A 26,157-nucleotide genomic window follows, 5' to 3' on the forward strand; every position below is an offset into this window, starting at 1 on the left:
GTGGTATATATGCACAGTGGAATGCTATTCTGCCATAAGAAAAGATAAAATAGTACCATTTGCAACAATATGGATGGATCTTGAGATTATTATGCTGAGCAAAATAAGTCAGACAGAAAAAGTCAAGAACCATATGATTTCACTGATATATGGTATATAAAACTGAAAACAACAAAAGAACAAGATAAACAAATGGAGAAACAAAAACAGACAATAGTTTAGTAGTTACCAGAGGGTAAGTGTGAAGGGGAGTGGTAGGTGAGGGTAAAGGGGATCCAATATATGGTGATGGAAGGAGAACTGACTCTGGGTGATGAACACACGATGTGATATATAGATGAGGTATTACAGAATTGTACACTTGAAACCTATGCAGCTTTACTAACAACTGTCACCCCAATAAACTACAATTAAAAAAAAAGAAATTATGAGAAGCATAAATGTAACATTTTAGAAATTCAGAGTAGACATCAAACATGTTTCCAAGAAACTCTGACACTGGTTACTGTTTTACTTTTAATTATTTGTACTATCTTAATCTAAATTTCTTTTTCTGACATATATAAATGATAATAGATCTTATACCTAAAAGTATAGCTATAATAAACTAAAATCTAAATTTCTTTATCTTTGAAAATATAACTAGCAATAGATCTTACCTAACAATGCAACTATAATAGACTAAGGTTATCATACATAGGTTACATCTCAAGTATTTAGTGTCCTATAAATATTCGTGATTATTATGTGGGTACTAATTTTCGTCTACTTTCAGTTGACAGTTTTAAAACTTTTTTCCATTATAGATGGAAATGCAGGTGCAATAAATCCCAAAGATCAATATTTATAACAATATTTTCTTTCTCATTTGATCATTTATCTCTTTAAGATGAATATACATTCATTACTAAACACATCTTTTTGTGTCCTTTGGAAAAGATGATGAGGTTGGTGATGGTAGATAATATATAAAATTGTGTTGCTGTCTCTCCCCTCCATCCATACCTTTCCATGCCTATTGCCAAAGCATTAGTTTTGTGCCTCATTCACACAATCCCAGTTTTCTAACTACTCACTCTGTTTCCAGACTAGAACCTAGTTTACTACATTTGGGCTGTTGTATTCATGCTCTTAACACAGCAACATAACTGAATCAATTACTCTTGCTCAAAACTATTACTTAACCACTGCAAACTAAATTATATGTGGTAAAAAAGCTTATTTTGTATCAAGGACTCATAAATTTATCTGTATCTATATTTCTAGTATTATCTCTTACCTTGTTCCCTATACAGAATTGATGTATTTAGACCTTGTTTCCCAGAAAATAATACCTAGCTGGACCACTAGCTCTAATGTGTCTTTTGCTGCAAAAACTTACTATAAGACCCAGTCTTATTTTAATAATAGAAGACCCGGTCTTATATAATGTGATATGATATGATATGATATGATATGATATGATATGATATGATATGATATGATATATGATATGATACAATATGATATGACATGACATGATATGCTATAGCATAACATAATATAATACCGGTCTTATATTAATTTTTGTTCCAAAAGACTCATTAGAGCTGATGGTCCAGCTAGGTCTTATTTTTGGGGAAAAACAGGATTAGGTTAATCAGTACTTTAGTCAGTCTGGAAAGCACACAATCTTCTGGGTCTCTGCCTTTTCTTCTATCTCTTTTTCTGCTCAGAATTTTTTACTTTATGACATTTCATAAATTTTTTATAGATTCCATTTTATCTACTTGTGAAATATCACACACTCTTATGGCCTCAATTTCTTCCGTAATGTGTCCTCTTTTATGACTTGAAACTGATTCATCTGCACTCTTGTGATGACAAAACCCATCCTTCTGTATTCTTATACTAGGTTTGTGTCATACTTGATGACTTTTTCCACATTGAGAACTACTTTGAGCTGTGTACGTCCATTTGTATATATATAATTTTATTATATTATTTTAAATGTTTTAAGGAACAGACCAATATTTTGAATTATTTTTATAACTAATAACCAGCTTAAAACACATTGGTCATTAGTCATAGTAATCACATATTTAATATAAATTTTATAAGATAGTTGGGATAGCATATGTACTTTATACCTAATAGTTGCCAAAACTGAGAGCCTGGAAAATACCAATTTAGGGTTATCTGTTAAGATTAATTAGTGCTGTCTAATAGACTGCTCTGTGATAATGGTATTATTCTGTACCTGTGATATCCAATACAGTAGCCTCTTACATATTTTGCTTGTTAAACATTTGAAATGTGGCTAGCATGACTCAAAAAAACTAAAATTTTAATTTATTTAATTTCAATGAGTTTAAATTTACACAGCCAGATGTCGTTATTGGCTACCATATTGGACAATGTAGATCAGATCCAGAAAGTCAAGATGACTGCCTTAGAGAGTATTGAATAATGAGTCTGCCAGGACAATAAATTTGTTATAAAATATATTGGTTGACCTTTGCTATGAATTATCTGTGAGTACAGTTGGTATGGGTGTCAATCTATGCTTATATTTTCTCAAGGAGAGAATTCCATAGGCTTCTTTTTCCCTCCAAATTATATTTTGATTCACTTTTAAAATTTACATACAGTAAAATTCACCTTTTTGTTGTAAAGTCTTTGAATTTGGAGAGTTACATACAGTTGTATAAACATCTACATGGCCAGCATATTGAATAGTTCCATCACTATGAAAAAGTTCTTGCTCACGCTCCTTTGTAATCAACCCCATAAAGACTTTTTTATTTAATGTGGAAAACATTTCACTTCAGGTAATCACATGGTCAAAAATATTTTAGAAAAAAAAAATTCAAGAGTTTCCAAAAGAACAAGAAAGAACATGATCCTTGGAATTGATCATGAAGAAAAATAAGGACTTTGGCTAAATGATTGGAGAGAGGCAAATAAACTGCTGAGAAAGTGTAAGGGCAAAGTATTAGCCTCTAAGAAAGGGATAAATGGTTCATTTTGTATAGGGATTGTGCTACAATAGTATAATGGAAAGAAAAAGTTTACCTTTCAGAGCATATAGTGGATAATTGATGTAGCACTCATTTAAAATGAATCTGCCGTGCTTGGAGCAATTACAAAATTAAATAATAGTGTATCTGTGCATTTCATTTTCATAATGGGGGCTAATAATTTGCATAGAAATTCTTACTTAAATGGCCCCAAATTAAGAAAAAAAATATTTTAAATTATGCTACAGATCAATTTTTAATTAATAGGATAGTGAAAAATTACTGGGCCAGGATCTGGGAGAGACTGGAGACTTAGTATATCATCCAGCTCATAGAATCTATTGTTTTCCTGGGACTTTTGCCAATTCAGTAGAAATCAGCTAAATTTCTAATCAGCTAATAGAATCTGAGAAACTGATCAACACTTTTGACAGCTTTATGATGCTACAAACATCAGGAATTTAAATCCAAGGACTTTTAAATGATGGGTGAGCTCTATTAAAAATCTCTACTGTGGATTAGGACACATCAAGGTGTACCCTAAAAGTAAATGTGAATTTTCCTACACTACTCAACAAGAAACATAGAACTTCCATATGACCCAGAAATTATACTCTTGGATATATACTCACAAGAATCGAGAATAGATATTCAAACAAATACTTGTACACAAATATTGATAGCAGAACTAATCATAAAAGCCAAAAGGGAGAAACAAGACAAACACCCATTATTAAATGAATGTATAAACTAAATGTAGTATATTCATACAATAGAATATTATTCATCCCTAAAAAGGTTGAAGTACTAATACAGAGGGTGCTAAAAAAAAATGTACACACATTTTAAGAAAGGAAAAAAAAAACTGTATTAAAATTATAATAATATATACCGAGGACAAAAGATGAATACAAGTCATGTGTATACATTTTTTGGCACATTCAGTACATACTGCAGTACAGATGAACCTAAAAAAGAAGCCAGACACAGAAGGTCACATATTATATGATTTCATTGATATTAAATACCCAAAATAGCTAAGTCCATCTAAAAAGAAAGCACATTAGTGACTGTCAGGACTGGTGGTAAAAAGGAGTCAGGAATGATTGTTTAATGAGTATGGGATCACCTTGGGTATGATAAAATATTTAGGAACTAGACAGAGTAATGATTATACGACATCATGATTGTACTAATGCGACTAAACTGTATATTTTAACATGGTTAATTTTATGTTACATAAATTTCACCTCAATAAAAAAGTAGCTTAAACATGTAACTACGGTATGACCCATAAATTGCACTGCTAAGCATGTAACACTAGAAAAAAGAAAATCTTATTCTACACAAAATCCTATGTATGAATTTTCATATCAGCTTTATTTATAGTATTCCCAAGCTGAAACTACCCAGTTACCTTCAATGGGTGAACGCTTAAACATGCTGTGTCACATCTATACAGCGGGACACTATTCAATAATAAAAAATAATAACTATTGATGAAGGTAATACATGGATGAATATCCAGAGAATTATGTTGATTGAAAAAAGGCAACTACATACTTTTTAATTTCATTTATATATCGTTTTTTAAAAGACAAAATTATAGAAATAGAGAACAGTTGAGTGGTAGCTAGAGGTCATGGATAGGGATAGTGGTTAAGAGGGATGTGGTGTGGCTGTCAAAAGACAACCTAATGTATTGTTTAATTGATGGAATTGTCCTGTGTCTTTATTGTATCAATGTCAATACCTGGATTGTGATATGTATAGTTTTACAAAATATTACCACTGTAATAACTCATAAAGGACATATAAGATACCTGTGTATTATTCCTTACAACTCCATGTGATTTTAGATTATCTCAAAATAATAAGTTTAATTAAATAAAACTTAACACAAGCTCTTGCAGTAAATATGAAAAGGAGTACTACTCAATCTATTTTATGAGGCTGGGTTAACTTCAGAAATAAATCTTGACAAGGCTATCACAAGAAAGGATATTTGTAGGTCATCATCCATGAACATACTTGAAAAATACCTAACAAAATAGCAAAGTAAACACAGAAATATACTTAAAATAATGATATGTTACGACCAAATTAGGTTAATTCAGAAAAGTAAAATTGGTTTAACATTTAAAAAATCAGTCATGCAATCCACCACAGTGAGAGAATACAGAAATAAAGGAGATAACCCATATAATAATTGTGAGGAAAATCATTGAATAAAATTCAACATTAATCACAGTTTTAAAAAACCTCTTAATCTCTTCAGTTACATAGAAGGCTTCCTCAACATAATGTGCTCTTTAATTTAAAATATCAGCAAAATCATACTTGAGAGTCAAGTGTTAAAACTGTTCTTTTGGAGATCTAGAAAAAAACAGGAAAGACTGTATTTATCTCTTCTATTAAATACTGTACTTATAATGATTGAAATAAGTAAATAACGTATAAAAATAAACATCAGAAGGGTAGAAATCATATTATAGTCTTTATGTTCATATCATAAAAGCCTGCATTTAAAATTGAAAAAGAGTACAAATACATGATTAGAATTAAGAAGTGCTTACTTTGGAAAGATGTAGCACTATTCCAAGGCTGATTATAAGGCAGCTATCAATGATGATCTGGGTTATCAGATTCCCCAGTCATTTCCCATAGGAGAGGTCGTCTCATGATAATAAGAAAATCTTTCCCAAAATACTCTAGCAAATGTTCTCTTATTAAAACTTTTTTTATTGTGTAATATAGGTGACATATTCAAAAGGGAACAAGGCAAAAAATGTACATCTCAGTAATTTATCTCAACGTGAACTTCTGTGTAAGAAATACTTAGGTTAAGAAATAAAGCAACTTGACCCTCTCAATAAATGTTTTCCTTCTCTCAAAAATTACTGAGACTCTCAAAGAGCCTTTCTTTAATGTGGGTATACCTACTAAAATGTCCATGTTAAAATAATAAAGGTAATAAATATATCAAATATGTAATTATTGATTTATTTAATAACAATATAAAACCCATTAGAACTCGATAATAACTCATATCTCATAAAAATGAAAAATGGCTATATTTCCAAAACAGTAAAAAGTTAGAAAGATAAGTAGATAGATTTACACTTACATAAATATCTTTAATTGCTGGCTTAGTAGAAGATGATTTTGATTTTTTTTTAAATTGAAATATATAAGCAAAACCAAGGTTCTCACAAATATATAGTGGGAAAAGGAAAAGTATTTTAATAGTATTTTTAGATAATAGTGGATTTTTTAAAATGATACTATACCAAACTCTACATATGGTAATTTCTTAAAAGTAAGTTGCAATGTGGAATCTGAAAGCTTATGATTAAACTTTAGTACTTTCTTATATTAAAATCCACTAATGTAGTTTGCACTTGGAAGCAATATTTTATCCATAAATGATGCGGAACATTATGGACTGGTCATTTGAAAAATATTGGTTCACTGCAATATGCACTTCCAAATGTTATAACTTCTCATTTAAAAATATCAAAAGAAAATCTCATCTGTTAATATTACCACTAACATAATTAGATAAGTCTTTAAGAATTGGGAAGCTCATGGTGATAGGTACAAGTTTTCCAATATTTTAGTTTTCTTTTAAAAGGTGAAATTTTATCAATAAATGAATACTGTCATTTGTTTTCCTTGAAATGGCATTCTCACTTTGTTCATTTTAAGAAAATGTCTGCCAAATGCTGAAATATGAGTAAGTACAATTCAACTCCCATTTTGTTACAAAGACTATTGTAAAAATCAGTATGTTTTTTAAAAGGGTGTACTTTATTTAATCAAATGAGTAAATAGTACTGTCTTATCTTAAGTGAAATTGGCATTTTATTTTTCTGCAACTGTCTCCTATTGCAATTTGGTGCCTTTCCCTTGATTTGCACCATCCCTTTCATCCATTGCTTCTTTTGCATCATCGGTGCAAGAGTCAAAGAAGTGAAAGAGGCAAATAACATCTAACGGTTATTATGACGATAGTTTTGAATTCCAGAATGTACAGACCATAGGTTGTGAGAAAAATTCAGCGTGCAGCCAGAAATAAAGCAAGAAATACTTTTGTGATAAAAAACTCCTTATCAGCCTTCATGTACATTTCAATTTGGATATATAACATGTTTCTTAGTGTTCATTCCATTGATACTTTGCAGTTGGAAAGAAGATGGTCTACATGTTCTATGATTTCTTTTTTGGCAAATTAAATCTAGGAACTTCAATGTATTTAGTGGTAAATATTTAATATTTCCTGAGTACAAGAGAATGGCAGTGAAGAAATGAAAGAAAAAAAGCAACTTAAATGTTAAAAGTGATATTCAACAATTATGCAGTTTGCACTATTTATATTAAAATAAACATTCCTACTAAATAACACATTCTTATATATTTGAATGATTATTTTTCATGCGTAAATATACAGTTCTACAGAAATAAAGAGCAATGTAAGTCATTATGAGAATGTGAATATGATACAAATGTTTAGAACTTTCATTTTTCTTTTCCTGGATCAAAAAATATTCCTCATTTGAAACCACATTTTTATCATTAATGTGTTTACGATAGAACCAGTATTAAACATAGGTAACCCTATGAAATAGAAAGGCATAAATGATTGAAGTTTACATACCAATGTTAATTTTGTCAGCTTGTTTTTATTCACACAGATATAATGGAGTAACTGATTGTGTAAATAGGAATTTCAGTTATTGAGAGATCTTCAGGACTTGTGGTCTGAAATATTAATTTGTTAATGAAACTGAGAGTCTGAAGATGGTTGATCGGAAGATGCTCAAATTAGTAAAATGTCCTCGGGGTCTAGCTGAAGGAAAAAATGAAGTAGGTAAAAGTCTCATACCTATTAAAACAATTTCCATTTAAAATACCAGAGAGGAAACAAATAAACAAAAAAGAGTCATTTATAGTTTATAATGCATTTTCTGTTAATAAAGGAACTATTTTAGTGGACTGAGAATGGGTCTATGACTGGATTAGTTATAGGGCTTTACGATTGTTACTTATTCATTAGGTGCATTATGTTGAAAGCTATTAAATTTATTTCATAGTGACTTAAGTTTATCATTAAAGTAAAATAATTATGAATTGACTGTCTTATTTCAACCTAAAAAGTATTCCTGAAATCATTGTAGGGGAGCAAAATTTGCCATCCCCAAATATATCTGTTTGGCATATTATTTTGAATTAAAGTTACTTGAGAAACAGCATGTGAAAAAGAACTCTCCTTCCTCAGGAAATAAGTCTCCCATGTGAAAGCTACCATCTCTGCACCAGGAGGTAAAGAGACATCCTTACAGCCAGAGACAAGGAATTCAAGGCTGTCTAAACCGCTTGTTGTTCCTTGACTGCCTTATTACCCTAAGCACAAACTTCTTTGTATTGTCAATTCTTTACAAACTTATTGTTTCTTTGTCTAAAAAATATACAAACTATCTGCTTTGGTCATTTCTTCAGGCCCTAAACCTGTAGGACCTCTGCACGTTCAAAATTAAACTTGATTATCTCCTATTAATCTGTGCCATGTCTATTTAATTCTTAACCCAGCCAGAAGAACCGAGAAGGGTAGAGTAATTTTTTCTTCCTCCCAGACAGTTGGCCTACTTGAGAGCATCTTCACTGACTGAGTTTTCCCAGGACTGCTGCAGATGAAGAGATCCTGGGGCCTCTGGCAAAAAGCCAGCAGAAAGTATGAATTCTTACCATGTCAGTTTCCGTGGTCTCGGCCAGTGGAAGCAACAGTGCTGAGAGTTCATTTTCACTCTTTCTAACTTTAGATTAGCAGGAGAAAATATTTATGGAACTAGTTTCTTGTATATAGGGACTCTGATATTTGGTAATTGAGTACTCTTAGTTTTTATTGATCTTTTCCTCTCAGAGATAGTCACATTTTTCTTTGTCTTTGGTGTCATTTGTCATAAGAAGGGAATACATAGGGTAAGAATTCAGGCATAGGCTCCAAAAGCCTGCTATTCAAGTTGGCCTCACAGGCTGCTGAGTTCACAGTTCTCACCAGACTAGTGTCTGTTTCGACAAACTTGGCTGTGCGTCCCCTATGTCAAACTGAATGAGGTTTCTTCTTGCTCTGTATCCTGAGAGCTTGGCTTTGGGACCAGTTAGAATATTTTCTCTGGTCTCCACCATCCAGAAGATGCACTTAACCTGGTTGCATCTAGTGGCCAGTCAAAATGGATAAAAATGGAAACAAAGAAATGTTCCAGAAAGCCTTTAGAGAGTCTCGTAGAGAGTTTCCCCTAAGTTTTCAGAAATTAAACTCAGGACAAAATTAAAGTTCAGATCCAACATAAATTCCCCTTCTTTAACTTCTCCACCTTCCCAGAAAATCCTTTAAACATTTAGTTGCTTATTTTTTAACTTCCCCTTCCCTAGATGATTTACAGAGAGTATTCCAGCCTAATCTCTAGGCCCCAAATTACTCATGTATATGCTAAAAGCTAGGAAATAAATTCAGCAGAAGCACCCAGGATGGATGACAATATGTCATTTGCTAGGCTCTATTATCAGGCTCTGTCAGGCTCACGCCTTCCTATACACTGTCTTTTGTGGCTACCCAGTTCTTGGAAGATAGCTTGTAGGAATGCCCCAAAAGAAGAGTTAAAATCAATAACTATTGATTTGGAACTTAACTCTTTAGAAAAACAAAATTACGACTCTAAGACTAACTCAAAATCCACTCAGAACCCTTCCCATTTGCCTTCAGACATTTTCAGATATTGTAAATATCAGAACATTGGAAAAACAATTGTCCTGAACTTAAAAAAAAGGAACATTTTAAATAGTCATGGCCCTAAGACTTCTGATAATAAATATACTCCAAAATTTCTAAGAGAGAACTTGCACTCGTTCTCTGTGTCTTGAAGATATAAATCTTACCATGTCTTTAAAATATAAACACTCCAGGAGGTAATTAAAAGTCGGTCCAGACTAATGAAAAAAAAATAAATAAATAAGAAAGAGACCTTTTCAAAAAAATACAAACTATTTAAAGGCCTCTTGTGCCCAAACTGTAACCTTCACTTATTCCATCTGCCAGAAATTATAAAATATATTCACAAATTTGCCAATCAAAAAAATACTGGTATAACAGGTAGTTCACAATTACCTACGGGCGTATGTCATTTTGTTGTGCTTCCCTTTATTGTGCTTCACAGGTTTTGCTTTTTTTTTTTTTTTTTTTTTATAAATTGAAGGTCAGACCCTCCACCAGCAAAAAGATTAAACTCGTTTTATTGCTATACTTGCTTTATTGTTATGGTCTGGAACTAAACCCACAATATTTGTGAGGTATGCCTATACTTAGCTTTCATTAGAAATTAGTTTCCTAAGGGCGAAGAATTATAATTAATATATAATTAAATCTACAAGAAATAATAAGGAAAACAAATTTGAATGCAAGGAAAATTAAAAGAAGGTATAGGGAATGGAAATACAGTTCATTGAGGGAAAAGAAAATAATTTTGGTCTAACAAGTAGAAAATGAAAATGAGGAAAAACAGGACAAAGTCTGTTTGTAAAAAGAAAAGTTATAAAATGATTATAAAAAAGGAATCTTTGGAAAGAAAATTTAATGTGTAGTCAAGCTGGCGAAGATTAAAATGAATTTGAGTGAATAAATGTCATTATCAAAAGCAAGCTGGTGTAAAATTAGAATTTATTTTTCTCTCTGTTAAAGAACAAAGTTTTCATAGACTATTGGTGTAGTTGTGATAAGATTATGAAAGGTTTTCTTTGCCTTTTGGGTAATCCTCCTAGATAGCAAAGATTTTGTTTTACCAAAATAATGTTCTGTGCTTCAGGGTGTTGTCTTAATCAGGTCTTTGATTACTTAAGAAAAATAAGTCTTATAAATATTAAAAGAGCTATATTTTGCTCCTAATTATATACCCTTCTTTATTTGCCTGTGAAATCTTTTGTTGTCACTTTGTGAAATAAATTACTAAGTAATGGTTCATCATCATCTGTGACCCTATTTAGTAAAGTATCCAAAACTTTTGATATTGTTGACAAACTTCTCAAAATCAAAATCTAAATGAAGTCCTTTTGAGCTGTAACTAACTTTGGGATGTTTCAGAGGGTCTCTGAAAACACTTAAAGATTTGCTCTTTCTCCATATGAAGAGAGACGTTAAATAAATTAAGCTTGTTTGCTATGTTAAATTACATGGAAAAGGTTGTCAAAGAAGTGATGCTAAACCTTGTTACAGTTGGGTAGATATATGTTATTAATATAAGTTTTCTAGAAATTATACAAAATGCATAAAAATCTAATATGTCTTAATTTAATGTTATCACAATTCTAGTTATCGCAAAATGTTGTGTCACAGAAGTAACCAAATGTCCTTGTCACTTCAATTATAACAAGCTCTGATTAAATCTTTAAGAAATAAGGCATTTTTAAAAAGTCTTTTGTCATTGATAGACAATTACTGTTTTATTCTGATGCTTTTACAAAAGTGCTTCATCTTCAAGAAGATTCACGGAAAGGACTCTGACAAGTGCTCTAAAATACAGGTCTATAATGACTTTCAGATCATACCACCGAAGCAGGTAAGAATTTATAGAACATTAATAGAGAAACTAATGGCTTTCTAAAACTGCTAATAAAAAGATCAAGATGAACAAGAATTATCACGGTACTTAATAAAGTGAGAATGATTATAATTTTATAACTTCTTATTTGAAATATTGCTAGTTCTTTAATCTTTGGCTTCCAGATATAAAGAAATCTTTCCTCTTAAGCGAACTATGACTACAAAAATTTGGTAAATTGTACCTCTGTAAACAGAATTAAAGCATTTTTTTTCCTTCCTATTTGATCACTCCAGAATTTAGATACTTTCAGTGAGTATTCTCATATTTTCATGGCAGTATAGTTATTTATTGTACAATAATTCAATAAGAATCTGTTCTTGTAACAAGACAATTAGAAACATTGGTTGTACTGGGAAGGCTTTTGTTAGAATGTTATATTCGAGAATGTGCATAGACTCCGATACTAGATAGCTTTAATGAACTAAGGTTAACTTTATAAAGCCCCTCAGAAAAATTGGCCTGGTCCCTTGCTTGCAGGGTTCCTAGCAGACTTACCAGATGAGTAAGGATGGTTACTTCCTGACAGACCTAGGCAACTCAAGATATTTTGGGAACCTCAGGAGGAGAGGCATTCGCCCAATCTATAGGTATTTCAGGCAAAGTCTGATAGTTAAGTACTTGGCTTGGTGTTCCTGGCCTCGAGAGGCTATAAAAGTTCCATGTGAGATTCCTTATAAAAAGTTCCAGCAAAGCAGATTTTAAAGAGCCTACATGATCAATGGCTATTCTTGCTGATCTTATGTAAATGATGTGGCCAGATTTAATAAGATTTGATTTATTTTACAAATAAATTACCTTTACTATAGTTATCTTTGGTAAAAATGGGGATAATCGTAAAGAGAAAAATTTGTTTCAGCAGAAACTATAATATACACTTGTAGACACACATTCTGTTAGTTGTCTTTGAGGTTTTAGTTGTTTACCTGTAAACTGGACAGGATCCTGAATTCTTCTAGTTTCCTCAAATATCTGGCTAAAATGTTCTAAACTCACGTTTTCTAATTTCCTCCCACCCTTCTGATTTGATATCATTGAGAACTAAAACAGCCCTTTTTCCTGAAGCCCTGAAAACTGAAGCTAGATGATTTAATATAAACTTCAGCGAAATTACCACAATAGTCCATGTTTAGACCATCTTTGTAGCTGTTGTTCTGTGGGCCACTCACAAAGTTTGCCTGAACTCCTGATGACATCATCAGAGACATTCAAACTACTATGATGCTTTGACTTTGACATCTAGAAATTTCAACTGGCTACCCTTGGAATTCAGAAACTGGTTTATAATTTGGTTTAATCATCAACCATTGTTTTCCTTTTGTTTCAACAGAAATATTTCTTCTTAAATACCTGATTGTTCGTACCATGGGCCTAGCTTTGTGAGCCCACCTGTGTGACTGCCTCCTAAAAATGAGACACAAAGGTTTAACTATACTGACCTACTGACAAGACTAAGAGATTGGTTCAGTGAGATGGAACAATCTACCAACTCAACTTTGGGACAATGAAACTTCCTGGGGATGTTTCAAAGGTGGGATTTCTTTCTGATTAATCGTTTCAGTTTGCCACCCCAAACGATGCCACTTTGGCATATTGATTATTTTGAATTAAAGTTACTTGAGAAATAGCCAGTGCAAGAAGGATACTAACCTCCTCTCTATTTCCCTGAAAGAAGGAAATAAATCTCCCCTATGAAAGTTACTCTCCCTGCACCAGGAGGCAGAGAGACATCCTTACTGCCAAAGACAGAATTCAAAGCCAAAATGGCTGAGTAAACAAACTTTGTTCCTCTTTGCTAATTACTGCCTCAAGCCCAAACTTATTTGTCTTGTCAATTGTTAACAAATTTATCTTTCTTTTGTCTAAAAAGTATAAAAGCTGCCTGCTTTGGTCATTTCTTTAGGTCTCATTTCTACGAGACCTCCATAAGTTATGAATTAAAATTTTCTCTCCTGTTAACCAGACTTGTGCCAATTTAATTGTTAGACTGCCCAATAAAAAACAAAAAGGGTAGTGAGGGGAATTTTCCTCCTCCCAGGCACATCGTTATTTATTGTGGTTATGCCTCTTAAAAGTAAAATTTGCATAAATATATGTACACATTTTGGAAGATATATTTTTTATGGTATAGTGCATATTACATGTGCATACCTGAGATTACAACTTCAATAAAATATTTTTTGTCTATGTATTACACTTTCATATTATATGTTAATCTAGTTCATACTAAATTAAGGTATTGATAGCAAGGAAAATTTTGGTAATTTCCGATAACTCTAATAAAGATCATAATTGATGAACAATTGAAGAAAAGTTATCTTATGTATTGTCATTTTAGATAATTTGCAAAAATATTATATTCTTCATTATCATGCCACTTCCATCTATTTTGTCCCCAATGTTTTTTCTTCACTTGAAAAATGTATATATATATTTTTTCCTTTTTTTCTGTTGTATTCAATTTCATACCATTAATAAAATATGGCTTTCTTTATTTGAGTATTGATCTATACACTTGGGATGATGACTAGCCAAGCTTTCAAGCTTTCAGGTAAATTTTCTAGAACAAATAACTACAAAAATAATGGTGTAAAGCATCACCGATTTATCATACTGTAATTTAAAAGAATAACACTGGTCTTGTTCAGCTAAAGGAAAGACCCATTAGAGCTTCATTACTTTCTGGAAGCTCTAGGGAATTAATCTTTTTTGGTTTGTTTGTTCTTACCTTTTTCAGCTTCTAGAGGTTGCTAGTATTCCTTAGCTGGTGGCCCTCTTCCGCCATTTTTAAAGTCAGCAAATAAGGTTGAGCAGTTCTTACGTCTCATCATTTTTACTTTGTGTATGTGGTTACATCTTCCTCTCTAATTCTCTGACTCTTCTGTTTCCCTAGTTGATTTTTAGGGGCCTTGATGATAACATTGGGCTCTCTTCCATAATCCAACATAATTTCCCTATTTTAGGGTGAACTGATTACCATCCTTGAATCCATCTGCAACCTTAATTCTCCTTTTCCATATAACTTAACATGTTCACAAGTTCTGGGGATTAGGACTTTGGCATCTTGGGGGAACATTATTGTACTCATCATAGAGATACTCCATTTCAAGCAGTCATGTATTTCTGTTTGCCTCCTTTCTTCTGTCCTGCTCTTCATCCGCTCTATCTTTGTGCCTCTGCTCATGCTCTTTTCAGACAGTACAATGACCTATTCTTTATTCCTTTCCTAATCGTGCTAGGATTTCTGCATAAAATCAAACCATCTCTCCTCTATAAGGCCTCACCCTACTACAACTGCAACAGCCATCTCTTTCTTTGCAAAAATTTCAGAGTATTTATTAACTCTATGGAACAATAAAGTTGACATATGTTGTTCTCCAATTTTGTTTTTTTCTTCCCGTTGTTTTATCGCCTTAAAGGGACTTGAATCTCCATGGAGGAGAAAACACTTTATGTTTGTTTTGCTTAGATATGTGTTGTTCACAAACATTGATTAACTCTTTTCCCATAAAAAAAAATTCATTTCATGATTGAAAAGAATAAATTAATGTACAAGAAGCCCAGCCATGTCACTTATATTATGTAAATATTTTAGTATAATAGAAATGGATAAAAGCAAAGAATAAAATAAAATGATAAAATTTTAATCCAAGGAAACAGAAACTAATACCTATATTAGTTTTCACATTATGATTTTGAAAAATGCTTTTTGGAAGTAATTCACATATAAAAACAAAATTGAGTTTCCACTGAGTAAGTGTGAATATCAATTACATATTTAATACCTTTATTTCACTTGTTTGGATATCATCTCCTCATGGTGTCTGCCCTCTGAGCCACAATCACTTCTGATCATTTCAAGTAAAAAAGAAAATACAATCTTCGTCAAGTAAGAATTTAAGTAAAAAAAATCACATACATGTATGTATGTATATATATTATATAAGGTATATAATTATTACTAATATATCCCATTAGCTTTGGGGTTCCTTTAATGAGAGTGATCCTGGATGTTATTTTGCTTCTTCAAAATAGTGTTGACTAAAGCATCCTAGGGAACCACTCCCTAATTGCTTCTGTATAATGCAAAATGTTGTTTCATTTGCTGCACAGTAAACAGTGCAGGCTAATCATAGCTATGTGGCAGGCTGCCATACCAAAGTTACCTTTTTTTCTTTCCTCTCTCTTCCCATTGTAATTTTCCATTCTCCTATAAAATAGAAAGTTTGGGAGCTCTGTGTACTAAAGCAAATATATTTTTTATGCTCAATTTCTGGGAGTTTCAAAAATATTGAGTTTCTTCTGCTGCTCATTAGTCATTATGAATAAACCTAAGAAGTCTGAAAACACAAATAATTTCCTCAGCATGTGTCAAGATAATGATGTATCAGCAATATAAACTATCCACAATAGACATCAGAGATTTGTTAGGAACAAAAGTAATTAAGTACCAACAAAACATATTTTATATGTATTTACAGTAACGGTATATGAGTGTGTTATATGCAAAAGTATACTTCTGGCTAATTTTTAACTAGGCGGAAGGCTCTAAAAGTGTCCCTCCTGAATTTTAAACATGCAAGAAAATCTTCACTTTTCTATGTGCAAAGAGAAATGAATTCTGTTTTGGTGATTTGAGTTTGCTTTTGTTTGAGGAGCAAAAGTCCGACTAGCCTTAAGATGTAACACCAAGCAATCTTGAAATAGGATCTCAGCTTTGTAAGTGTAAACAGTAACTGATACTCAAATTTTTTATGACAGTTCCAGCGAATAAAAATTAAGTTTTATTTGCCTAAAAGGTTAATTACATAAAAATTAGTTTTTACTTAAGTGACGGATTTGTATGTATTCAAGCTGGCAATGGTCATAGGACAATGATTGTAATAATTTAGAGAAAAAGATAAATGAGTGTTTATTTACAAATTAATCTTATTTGTGACTCATGAGACCACCTCCCAACATAGGAGCAGCAGAGATGCAATGGCAAAATAAAAACTTTGACCTGTTGGTCAGGTGGACAGGTAATAGTTTAGAAAATAACAAGTTTGAAAAAAAGAAGAAAAGGAAAAAAAGAAAGCTTATACTTACTTCCCTCAAAAAATAAAAGATAAAAATAAAATAAAACATAGTCTAATTCAAAGAAAGTGAGAAAAATCAGGAAGTGTTTCAAAGACCAGGAAGTGAAGGAGGAAAACCTGGACTAAAGTTATAGTAAACATAACATAGGTTGTAGACACTGCTGTATAAAATGAAATGAACAGTTGTATTCTTTGAACACATAAGTAATGCAGAATTTATCATGGTAACTTGACACCAGACTAGACGTTTACTTTCTTAAATACTTCACTAAAAAGGGTTTTGATTTGTAAAAGACAAGGAATTTTTATTCTGAGTTGCACACTATAGCTGGCTTTTAAGGAAAAGACATGGACTTAACTCAAAATGTTAAAACTGTTGGGTACTTATGGTTGCTCTGAAGTTGTGTGTTTTTTTAAAATGTGATATTGATTACAAACAGAAAATAACTTGATTTAAAGAATAACAATTTAAAAGCATCTATATATGACTTAAATTAAAAATACTACCAATACCTTTAAATCTTTCTATGGCACTTCCCATTCACCTCCCAGACTCCCTTCCCTGCCTTTCTCAGCTTTAGGACCGCCTTCATTCATTGATCAAGGCCATTCCTTCTCATCACTCCAAACACTTGTTTCCCACTTACATCTCCTCTTCTGCCTTTGATTTCTTGCATCTGTCTTACAAGGACACTTGTGATTATATTGAGGGCCCCCCATGCTAAATCAGGGATATTTCCCCCATCTCAAGGTCTTTAACATTTAAATCTGCAAATCCCCTCACCCTACAAAGTCACATTCCCCAGGTGTTAGGACATGAAAACCTCTTGGGATGCCATTATCAGACCCTTTAAAAAAAAAAAAAAAAAAAAAAATATATATATATATATATATTTACATCTTGGTATTTTCCTACTCCAGGGACCTCAGGATAAAGTGTGAGGTTAGTCCAGACTTGTTTAATGTATTTACCACCTGATTCTGGTGACTCCAAAGGAGTCTTTACTATTGGACAGTTGATGAGTGCATGGAATCTGTGAAGTGCCTGCTCATTTATTAATTCATATACTAACTCAAAATTGTTGATGATGGGTATACTTTATATCATCTGCTAGGGAATGGAACAATATAAGTGTAGGGTATTGACAAAGAAGTGAAAAGAAAAAAAAAACAAAAAAACTTGTAAACTCAAGGGTAATGTTCTTGGAAGAATTCTTCTAACATTTATTCTACTTGTTTTCTATCTAGTGAGATATGAAAATTATCTTAGTAACAGATATCAGGGATAATAGCTAGAGGAAATTTGACTCATCAGATTATCACAGAATATCTGTCAGAAGGGATATAAGAGTCACTTTTTAAGAATTTTCTCTTAATGTCAGTTTGAACGTGTCTACTGAGAGGATGCTAATATATTGCCAGGTATATTTTCGTCATATGAAAACAAAATAATGAAATAGGTAGACCTCAATTTAACATAAATCTACCTATTGATCTAAAAACTTCCCCATATCTTTTCCATTTACTAGTCTTAGTGCTGATTTTGTGTGTATGTATTATTGCACTGTTTACTTTTTTTTAACTTTTAAAAATTTAAAATAATTAAAGATTGACAGAAAGTTACAAAATAATTCAGAAAGGTCCCATGGGCCTTTCACCAGGTTTTTCCGCAATGGTTACATCCTACATTATTATATTACAATATCAAAATTAGGAATTTTACAATGATGCAATATGTGTGTATAATTCTATGTCATTTTATTACAGGTGTAGATTTATGTAACTACCATTACATTCATGATACAGAAGTATTCCATCATCACAAATATTCTCACACATACCTCTTTATCATTCCACTCAATTGCCTTCATTCTGAGAATTCCTAACACAGATCTAATTGATTTTCCATTTTAAAATTTTTTTCATTTTGAGAATGTAGTATAAATGGAATTATATGGTGTGTCACCTCTTAAGACTGGCTTTTTTCATTTATCATGATGCCTTTGAGATCTATCTAAATTGTTGCATGTCTCAACAGTTTGTTCCTTTTGCTCCTGAGTAGTATTCTATTACACTGCTATATCAGTTTCCTTAACCATTCACCTATTGAGGATGCATTTTGGTTGTTTCAAGTTTTTGATTATTACAAATAAAGTTTCTATGAACAGCCACGTGCAGTTTTGTGTGAATAAAATTTTTCATTTCTTTTAGATAAGTGTTCAGGTCAAATGGTAAGTGTATGTTTATTTTTTTAAGAAACTGCCTAACTATTACTCAAAGTAACTATAACATTTTAATGCCCACCTATAATATATGAGATGTGAGAAACCGCCAGTTTCTCTTTATTCCTGCCAGCATTTCATGCTGTGACTATTTCTTTAGCTGCTCCAAAATATGTATATTAACAACTTATAATGATCTTAGTTTGTATTTCTAGTCTAATGTCTACTAATGTTGAAAATCTCTTAATAGTCTTATTTTTCTGTACTAACAATCTATTATTCTTTTTGGCTAAATATTTCTTCATGTGTTTTGCCCATTTTCTAACTGGATTTTTGTTTTTTTTACTACTGAGTTTTGGGTTTCGTCATATATTCTCAGTATGAGTCCTTTGTCAGGACTCAATATATGAGTCAAAAATACATACTTTGCAAATATTTTATCCTAGCCCATGGCATGGTTTTTTTTTTTTTTTTTTTTTTATTATCTGAACAGTCTTTTGCAGATCAAAAACTGTTTATTGTTTATTTTGATTAATTAAAATGTATTGATTATTTTTTCTTTTATGGATTATCCTTTTGATGTCATGTTAAGAAATCTTCACCAAGACTTAATCCTGAAATTTTCTTCTGTGTTATTTTCTAAAAGTTTTATAGTGTTATATTTTATATTTAAATGTATGATTTATTTTGTTGTATTTTTATATACCGTGAGATTTAAGTCAAGCTATCCCCCCCCACCCTCACAGGCATCCTACCACTTCAGTATATTTGTTGAAAGGCTATCCTTCTCTAATTGAATTCCTTTTACAATTTTGTCAAAAATCAGTTGACAGTATTTGTATGGGAGTCTTTCAGGGTGATCTATTCTGTTCCATTGATCAATGTGTCTATCTCTCAACCAATACAACACAATAATGTAGCTATATAGTTACTTTTAGAAACAGGTAGAATGATCGCTCCCATTTAATTCTTTTTTTTTTTTTTTTTTTAAAGTTATTTTAGCTATTCTGGTTCCTTTACTTTACGTATGAATTTTAGCATAACCTTGTCTACATATACCAAACCTTTTGCTGTTATTTTTTATAAGAATTTATTAAACCTGTATACCAAGTTGAGGAGAATTAACATCTTTACTAGAGTAAGTTTGACAATCATAAACATGATATATCTCTTCATTTATTTAGACCTTTTCTGATTTCTTTCTTTAGGGTTTCCCATATGTTGCAAAATTGAGGGTAAAATAAAGACATTTCAAACAAACAGGCTTAGAAAATTTGTTGTATACAGAATACATGTCTTTATTTTGAAAGTTAATAATCTCAGATAGAAGCCTGGATCTGTAGAAAGGAAGACCAACAGAAATAGTAAATATGTAGATAAATACAAAAGAGTATTTAAAATATTATTGAATGCTTAAGGAAAATTTAATAGCAATGTATAGTGGGAGTTATAAAACATGCACGAGGACATAAAGGGGTTTGAAGGAATAAAAGGAATTAATAAATTATCAGGTTCTTACATTATTAGTGAGTTAATGTAATGTCTATTAATGTTGACTGTGATAAATTCTAATTCCCAGACAAAATTCTAAAAAAGGAATTCAAAGAGGTATAACTAAAAAAATCCAATATAAGAGACGATGCAGAATGCAAAAACAAAACAAAAAAAGCCACCGTGATAATTCAAAAAAAACAGGACAGGAAGAAAAGAATAGATGAGACAAATATAATTTTTTTCTTTAAATTATCTCCCATTTTGCTTAAATTTAGCATCTTTTTGAATAACATGTCTATGAAATTAGTGGTTCTCAATGCTGCTTTTATGTTTTCAGATAAAACAAAAACAAAAACATACAACCATTAATTATCCACTAAAAACCCTGTATGTACTGCACTTTGAAAAACAATGCACTGCAGGTAATAGTGTTCCAACATCTGAGAACTGAGGTGTAGTGTTTCAGTGAGCCTTTTTCATTTACTTGTAAAACATAGGTTGTATGTCTTTAAGGACAATTAAAATACATAAGTTCACCAGACCTACAATTCTATTGTTCAGATAGAACTAAACATATCTGGTGGCATTTAAAAAATATTATAATTATTTAAAATTAGACAGATTTCCTTTCAGTTAAACCATCTTCTGTGGTTTCCTTTATCCATGGATTTCTATGACTCACATGCTTGTGATTATGAAATAAAATGGCTTCAAATTTTAAAACATACACATATGATCTACTATTAGATTTAGTTAATATATTACACTATCTTACATTTTCCGATCAAAACATGAGAAATGTAGAAACTGAATACATTTCAGAAACATTTTCCAATACAAAACTCGATTTCCCTCCCAGACGAATGAAGGGTTCATGGTGGAGGGTTATAAAAAAATGCTTCCAAAGTTATGTATTGGATTTTATTCTTTTCACAACAGTAGAAAGGCTTTCTAGTGAAAATATGTGAAGTTAATACACCCTGTTTTCAATATATTCTGTGTATCTGCAATTCTCTGTTCCTTTAGCCAACCTGCTTTTTCAATGAGAAGAAAATTGACTTTCCAGGCAGAAAAGATAGCACACATTACATTGTAAGCTCAGCCACAGACTGAACTAACTAGCCTGTTTGTATTATTTTCTAAGAAATATGTAAATACACTGCATGTGATATCTTCTCAAAATCCTTTTTTGGTCTCTGTTGCTTTTTATTCTTCTTCCTTATCAATACTATACCTTCTCACATATAGGTCAAGTTTACTGACTCCCATTCCTACAATTTTATGTTAGGGACTTCCAGGCATGTTTTATCCTTTATGTTAAGGCATCTACAGAATCACATGTAAAAATATTTTTTGAATGTCCTGGAGACTTTATTACTTGCAAGTTTACACATCACTGTATGTTTTACAAAAGGAAATAACATATACACTGCATTTTTCTTTTATTTTCCAAGTAAAATTATTTGTTCCCAGAAGAGCAAACTTTCTAGAGCATGTCCCTTCTTCCCTCCAAATCCGCACAATTTTTGCTCTACCAGTAGTTTACTGCAGACATTTATGGAGGAACCTATGGTTCTTTCCCCCTCGTTGAAACAGCAGATCTGTCTGGCACTATGCATGATAAACCATGAAATCTTCAATGGCACAGTTTGTTGAACATCTTTCTAGAGTATATTAAGCACTGCAGAAGTTACAAAGAAAATTTAGTCTCACTATTGACTTAAAAATCTTAGAGTTGATAGGAAAAATCAGTTTAAATAATGTATATTCTAAAGTATATACCATAAGATAGCAAATAAAAATGCCTTAGAGAATATCTCATTAAGAAGATGAGAGCATTTAGTTACCTCATGAAATATGGAGAAAGTATTTCTCTCTCTGTCTCTTTTCCTTCCTTCTTCCCTCCCTCTCTTTCTCTGAATTTCTTGTAGCATATAGGAGTATGTGAAAATAATATCATTTTTCCAAAATTTCCCTAAGACTTGGAATCTCTATTTTTTTGGCCTCTATCTTCAGTGGCAAGTCATTCAGACTTCAATAACAAGATTTGACCAAAAAAAGGTGAGACACTTATATCAATTGAAATGTTAAACAGAAATTTCATTTGCTATAATTTATTGAAATTAGGATTTATCACCTAGATATGTCTCCACTCAAAAAACCCAGTGTCTACAATATACTCATTACATAGTTATCTGCAACTCATCACATGTTCTCATAGAATGGGAATTAGTTAGGCATTTGAAAACAGCAATGCTTTCAGTCATCACAACTATAAAAAAATTTGTTAGTCTAATGTTGAGGAGTTCCTACTAAACAAATGATTCTTTTGTCCTTCTTCTATAGCATGGATTAGTTAACACTTGAGTGTCTCCCTGAACCAGTGCCCTACACAAGAGGCAGCAGAGCAATGGGAGTGTGGCTGTGTGTGGGTATGATGTTTGTGCATCTCTTCTGTCTCCTCATAGAGACACACATATTATTTCACCTAACACTTATATAAGGACATATATCTCGAACTACCTTTCTATTTAAAGTGCGCTTGTACCAATAGGCACAAATGCATTCAAGAAAGGTCGACAGATGTTAATTGTAATTGCTATTTAAGGATATTATATCTACCATTGTTCTGTGTTTCTTGATATGAGTGCATATCTTTGCATAAAAGCTGAATTGAAAAGAAAAAAAGAAAGAGAAAAAAACGAATGGGCTATTCAGAAGACATACAGTTCAGTTACATGCAACACCCATGAGGCTTGTGATCACTTTTAGATTGATCCTAGTTTTATGCTGGAATGAGCACAGGACTATGAGTTACAAAACCAGAGTTTGAGTCCAAATTGCAGTATTTAATAACTGAGGTCATGGAAATAAGCATATGAGGTCATAGCCTAATCTAGTCCTCAGGTCTGGATCTCTGCCCTGAGAAGTTTTCGGGCAGCTCTGTATCTTTATTATGCATTCCCTTTAGTTCCTGGCTTGTTCATTTCTCTTATTTGCAGTTTTCATAGTTGAATTGTTCCAACTGAAAAATTATTTGAACCCGATACTTATCACATAAGTAGTTATAGACAGATACACTAATAATAATAACATATGTACCAAATAAGTGTCATTCATTTACTGACGTTTTTAATGATAACCAGATAAGAAGATACAGATTTGGATTTTAAAAATGAATAAAAGAATGCCATTGTTAGTAGACACCTTTAATAATCAGTTCCTCAAACTATTTTCAATCAAGGGACATGTCTTTCCAATACTATAGAGAATTTCCTAATGAATAATCATAATAAATGGGTGAAGAGTCTATTTCAAAGTGTAGGGTGATAATTGAATGGCAAACTCTTAACCTTTCGACTCAGGCTGTCAAAGAGGGAATATTCTGAAACAGAGCTGTATTACACAGCTGCATAATAGCCACATTGTGAGAGCGATCTATCCTGGTCTTGTAACTGGGTGTGAGTCTCTGAGTAGTGTCAGGACCTTTTAAATGTCAGAATTTTCTGGCTCTGGACCCTTATCTGTTCTACATGGAACATTGTGACTGATTTGCAATAGATGGATAGTTACTACTTAAAAATTTCCTGAACTCTCTCTTATGATCACAGATGGCAACAGTTGTATGAAGAAAGATTAAGGGAAGTTAGAAAGCACTGGAGAAGAGCTTGGTTGAAATTTTGAACTTGTCTTTACTCATAGCAGATATGTATTACTAAGGCCGAAACTACAAAAAAAAAAAAAAAAAAAAACTTCAATAAATATTTGAACTTTACTGGATGGCTTAGGGAATACAAGTACATTTAAAGACACACTTTCTATTATATATACATATATATATATATATATATATATATATATATATATATATATATATATATTTATTCAATGTACTGATTTGTATTGTTGAAAATGGTAATAACTAAAACTTAACAAATTTCATTGCTTAAAAACAAGTTTTTGAATTCCTAATTGGATCTGTTCTTCTCTCTCCCTTTCTTTTTCCAAACAAATCTGATAAATACAAAGCTATGTAGTTCTTACAGGAGGCTGACCTCGTGATTCGGATGTGGTAAATAGTCTTTTTATATCTAAGATTTGTAATAAGAGAAAGTCTTTGCAAGAGCTTCTTGAAACATGTATTTGTTTTTAACGTAGGGACATTCCTGTTTTTCTTTCAAAACTATTTTGGTATACTCCAAAATTTCTCCAAGAAGCAATAATTTCTGTTTCATGATCTCTCCTTGAGGAGTTATCTCTGAGTTTTGTGAGAGATTAGTGTCCAGAATCAAACGCAAATAAGACATATTATTAAGACATTGATGAAAATATTTATTTTAAAATTGGACACAACTTTAAGAGACGCATTCAATTAGAAGAATCAGTACAAGAATTCTGATCAATAACTCTCTCGGTAAGAAGCATGGGATGGCTCACTGGCATTCACCATTATTTTATTATCAGGATTCTATCAATTATTGAAGTAAATGTAAACAGAGACTTCAGTCTAATAAACATTCCCAAAGCAGAGTGACATAAGATTTTTTTTGAAATTAAGATGAAAATGAAAAAAAAAATGACCTCAGTGCAATATTTATGTTAACGTATTTCTCGCTAATTCTGTGTCCTAAAAGATATCTTAGAATAATGATACATTTACTCTAATCCTATTATTTTTGCTTTGTATTGTTTTAAATAAATTAACACTGTGAGGGGACAAATTTTAAAGTATTAAAACATGAGGATAGGGAAATAAGTTTAAAGATTTATTATTTTTCCAAATTTTACCTAGTACTCAGAAATTATATGATGTTTAGTGGTAATACTAAATATGACTTCATTTTGAGTTTAGATAGAACACATAAGAGAAAAGAAAGAACTGAAAACTTGTATAATGTGAGTTTTGGTTAAGACTCTAAAATAAATATTTTCTTTTAAATTTAATAATTATTCTTTGTACACTCACTTGCAGAAAAAAAAATTGACTATATCTCAGCCAAGAAAACAGAAGCAAACTGAAAAAAATTTAAGCAAGAAAACTTACTAACGTATTTCTGAAGAACATGATTTTGTTTCAGATTATTTATCCTTAAATGTATGATGATGACTATTAATGGCACTGTTTCTTTCTTCTGAGAACTTAAGTTAAGTATGAAGTAGCATATAAATTGAATATAAACATTGACCTTTAAAATAACTAGGTTACAAAATGGTATTATGCAAGGCCTTCTGAACTTAAAACAGAAAATGTTCCTTGTTTGAAAGAAAAATATTAGCGGAGATGATTAAGACCAAAACAGACTTTTAGAATTCTACATCAGAATATTTTTATGGTATCACAGCTTTATGCATAACTGATAAAAATGACAATCAAATTGAAGCACCTATTATTGTTTAAAGTGCTCATAGACTAAATGTGCTTTTAAAAATTATCATGAGACTAGAATACATAAGGTTTACATATCCCTTTGACTTTTGCATAGCACAAATTACATGTTACCTTTGACAGTTTTCGTGACTACCTGTCTTTTCCTCTAGTTTTGAACTTTCAGAAAAATTGAGTTAATCATACTTCTCTTGTTTTCAATGCTAAAAATGTCTTTATTTTTAAATTATTATTATTATTTATTTATTTTTGTTTTTTTAATTACAGTTGACATTCAATATTATATTAGATTCAGGTGTACAGCATAGTGGTTAGACATTTATACAA

This window comes from Rhinolophus sinicus, linkage group LG01 (genome assembly GCF_036562045.2).
Source record: "Rhinolophus sinicus isolate RSC01 linkage group LG01, ASM3656204v1, whole genome shotgun sequence".
NCBI classification, from domain to species: Eukaryota; Metazoa; Chordata; class Mammalia; order Chiroptera; family Rhinolophidae; genus Rhinolophus; species Rhinolophus sinicus.